Raw genomic sequence first — 4,402 nt, 5'->3', positions numbered from 1 at the left:
ATATATATATATATATATATATCTTCCTTTTCTATTTGTCTCTCTTCTTTCTCACTATTTATCTCTCCCTCTCCTTCTCTCCATATCTATCTCCTGCATCTCCATCTCTAGTTCTATCTTTATCATCCTCCACATCTCTATCTCCTCAACGATCTCTCTCTCTCACTCTCAGTCTTCCCCCATCCATATCTACCTCTCTCCCTATTACAAACATAACATGAGCCTATTGGTAATGGAGCCTAATTATCTTCCTAATTTAGTGGTTTTATCATCTCACACTTTCTCTCTCACTCACTCTATCTCCCCCTCTCTTCATCTCTATTTGTATGTATTTTCTTCTCATTATTTTTCTATTTCTCTCTCTCTCCCCCTCTCTATATATCATTATCTCTCTATCACTTTATCTCACCATCTATATCTCTCTCTCCCCTTCTCTCTCTTTCTCTATATCTCTATATCTCTCCTTCTCTACATCCCTATCTCTCTATCTTTATCCCTCACTCTCCCTCTCTATATCTTGATGCATTAGTATCCCTCTTTATCTCTACATCTATCGTCCTCTCTCCCCTATATCTCTTTACCTTTCTATCTCCCATCTCTCCTTCTATCTATATCTAATTATCTCTCCATCTCTCTCTACCCTTATATCTTTCTCTCTCTACCTTTCTCTATGTATCACTTCCTATCTTTATATTTATCTTTCTATCTTTTCCTTTATCTTCCTCTCTATATGTTTACTCCTTCCTTCTTTATCGATCCCTTTATCTTCTATTTGATATCATTTATTCATTGAGATCTAAATAACCTACATCACTTATTCATCAAGACCTAGATAATTTACTGAACGGCCTACATAAATGTAACCAAAAACCAAATAAAAAGTACCCAAAAGAAAATAATGGAATAAGTATAAAAAAAAAAAAGTACCCAAAAGAAAATAATAGAATAAGTAGAGTAGTATTAAAAAAATTTGGACCATTTCTCGATTTATGCGTGTCATCCTTGCGCAGGGGCCATGCTAATCTTCTCTGTATCGTTCCAATTTTATCGGATGTCTCCGAAGAGACACTATAATGGTCGTACAAAACAATATATGTAGTGCTTACATCAATTATGCGTAGTAAATGTGGGAGTAAAAGCCACGCGCGTCCTTCGTTCCATCGCCTCGGGAGTAGAGACAGGTAGGCTGCGCTGGTATTAAAGTGCCTACATCAACAAAATTGAAAACCTCAACTCAGCACAGCTGCTAACCAAGCAAAACGACCCACCCTCACCCTCACCCTCACCCTCACCCTCACCCTCCCTTGCTTTACCACTGAGCTTGAAGAACATGCCCCATTTTTCCGAATTCCTTGCTAATGACGATAAACTAGGTTTCCATAAACCCTGCATACCGATGCCCACAAGGCTGCGTATTCTTTCTTGTCCAATCATCCCAGAAAAAGAAAATCCGTGCAGTTTGGGGATGTAGCTCACATGGTAGAGCGCTCGCTTTACATGCGAGAGGTACGGGGTTCGATACCCTGCATCTTTATTTGCAATTCTTTTTTCTGTTTACCTGTCTTTTGTTTACAGAAACGTGCCCAATTCATATCTCTAAATTCGCTTCATCATCGCACCAGTGGTCTAGTGGTAGAATAGTACCCTGCCACGGTACAGACCCGGGTTCGATTCCCGGCTGGTGCATTAGCATTTTGGGTTTTTCAAATATACTGTACTGTTTTAATCTAATGTTTTTCAAATATACTGTACTGTTTAAATCTAATTCTAGTACCACATAAAACAGCATTTAACCAAGCTTCACGCCGCTCATATTTGCAGATCTGTTGCATCCCATGGAGCTTGGACTTCCAGTACTTTTTTGAGGAAATTTGCGCCATTTTACGTCCTTTCTCTCATACTATTGGTCGGTGGTCAATTACTACTGGAAATCGATTTTAAAATCCTGCCACCAAACTTAACTATTTGATGCGCATCAAACCCTCCTCTCCTTTCAAGACTCTCTCAGCCTTCCTTTACCAACACTCAACATCAACTCAACCCTTTATCACAATTCCTAAACCATTTTCTCCCAGTTGAGGACCGATTCCTCTTGAGCATTTGGATTGTTTAAATATTATATGTTCTGCTCAGTATGTATTCTGTTTTCCAGTTTAAATATTCTTATCTAATGTGTGTTATGACAGGTTAGCATTTGGATTGTTTTGTTGGATCCTCACAATGAGTTGGTAGTCACGGTGGACAGGCTCTCTTGGTCATAGAGCAGTAAGATAATTGACTGCAGCAAAGTATACATGAACCCCACTGGTCCATGAAAATGATTAACTTCCCAATTCTGAGATCCGAGGAGTAATAATTTGTACATTGAACTGTCTATTCTTTAGAAAAGAGCAGGTGAGATTCACAACTGTGTGTTACATCATAATTTGTATTATTTTGTACCCAATAGAGTATATTAGTGTCACATCCAACATTTTTGTTCCCCCATAAATTAGAAACTAGCAATTGCACCTTAGTGTGCAATGGGTACGCCAAAAATGTGTGGAAGGTTAATAATAATTTTTTTTTGTCTATTCTTTGCATATTGAGAAAGGGGAGAGAGAGAGTGAGATAACAAGATAGAGATTGGGGATAGAGATAGAGATGGAGATGGAGATGGAGGAGATAAAGATATGGGATAAAGAGATAGGGGAGAGGAATAGATAGAGATGGAAGATACAAATATACATATAAGGGTAGAGAGGGAAAGATATAAACATAAATATAGACCTAGGATGCAATATATAGAGAGAGGTGGAGAGAGATTAAAATATAACAAGATAAACATAGGCGAGAGATTTGAATAAATATGGAGAGATGGGGATAAAAGGGTAAAGAGAGAGATATATATAGAGGGTTTAAGAAGAGGAGAAGAGAGAGAGAGAGATGAATTGGTAAATAGTGGGAGACATGTCTAGAGATAGAGGTGGAGAGAGGAAGAGGGAGAAAAATAGATAAAGATAAAGAGATGTTTAGAGGGAGAGATGAAGATATATAGGGGAAGAGGAAGAGGGACAAAGAGATGGATAAAGAGGCAAAAAAATAGAGATAAGTGGAGAGAGAGTGGGGAAGATGGAGAGATATATAAAGACATAGGAAGTGCCAAAGGTATATATATAAAGAGAGTGAGAGAGAGAGAGAGAGAGAGAGAGAGAGGGGGTTCAAGAGTGAGAGATAAAAGGATGATATAGATATATAATAGAGATAGTGATGAATAGATAGAGGGGGAGGAGATAGATAGAAACAAGAAAGGAGAAACAAGGAGTGAATGTGTATATGTGAGTGATAGAGATATAGAGGTAGAAAGAAGGAGGGAGAAAAAGGGAGTGTGTGTGTGTGTGTGTGTGAGAGAGAGAGAGAGAGAGAGAGAGAGAGAGAGAGAGATGGTGTTAGTGATCCAAACATGATTAAAATAAAACCTTTAAATTAGGAAAGGGAGAGAGAGGGAGAGATATGAGAGTAGAGAGAGATGGAGAGATAATGAGATACCTATAGAATGAGCGATAAAAGAAGAATTATGGAGATATAGAGAATATGGAGAGGAAAGTAGATAAAAATATAGAGGTATAGGAAGAGGAGAGGGAAGAGGAGAGGGAGAGATGGATGGATATGGATAGACATTTCTAGAGAGAGATAGAGAGAGAGATGTCAAGAAAAAGAGATAGAGGTAGAGATATATGAGAAGAGAAAGGAAGAAAGATATAAATATATACATATAAATATGGGATAGGTTGGGAATAGGGAGGGAGTGAGGAATGAGAGATGAGAGAGATAAGGAGATAAAGTAAGAGATATCTATAAATCATGCATCAAGTGTCTTTAATAAGACTAAAGTAGTAATTTAATTTTTTTCTTTTAATTAATTTAATTTAAGATTTTCATTTTTAATAAGCTTTAGCGATTAATACTAAGCTAAGTTTTACTGTTGTATGCCTAATAACCTTGTCTAAAACAAATAGAAAATAAACCTAGAAAGAATCTGTGAATGTAATTCGACTTGGCAGCTATCAAAATATAATAAACACCTTTTCATTAATCTTCAATATGCAACAGTCAGAAGTTAAGACTTAAAAGCTTTAGCTTTGACCACACAGCTAATATTTTAAACAATATTATGTACTACGCCACATTAGCAAATGTATAGCAGCTAAAGAATAAATAGTTTCCAATGTTCTTTAGATATGTAAGGCTTAGATTGTGATAAAATGTTCTGCTTATACAATTTTGGTGCAGGGTAATAAGGAATTAGTTGTTTCAAACTCTAAGATCAACAAATAATAAGGAATTAGTACATGTCAAACTGTTCTCTGTTGAAACTATATTTTGCTTCCACGTTTCAATGCAGTTTCCACCACGTGTGCAG

At 36.8% G+C, this 4,402-nt stretch overlaps 2 non-coding genes across 2 annotated transcripts; one reads left to right on the top strand and one right to left on the bottom strand.

The window, feature by feature from the left end:
- Positions 1-964: 964 nt before the first annotated feature.
- LOC131069861 (U6 spliceosomal RNA) lies at positions 965-1,067 on the bottom strand. Its single transcript, XR_009112239.1, has one exon. It is a non-coding gene; the product is annotated as a U6 spliceosomal RNA (small nuclear RNA).
- Positions 1,068-1,615: 548 nt separating this feature from the next.
- Positions 1,616-1,686, top strand: TRNAG-GCC (transfer RNA glycine (anticodon GCC)). Its single transcript has one exon. It is a non-coding gene; the product is annotated as a tRNA-Gly (tRNA).
- The last annotated feature ends 2,716 nt before the right edge of the window (positions 1,687-4,402 follow it).

The sequence above is a fragment of the Cryptomeria japonica genome, chromosome 6 (genome assembly GCF_030272615.1).
Source record: "Cryptomeria japonica chromosome 6, Sugi_1.0, whole genome shotgun sequence".
Lineage (NCBI taxonomy): Eukaryota > Viridiplantae > Streptophyta > Pinopsida > Cupressales > Cupressaceae > Cryptomeria > Cryptomeria japonica.
Note: the sequence above shows the minus strand (reverse complement) of the source record. Positions and strands in the feature narration are given on the sequence as shown.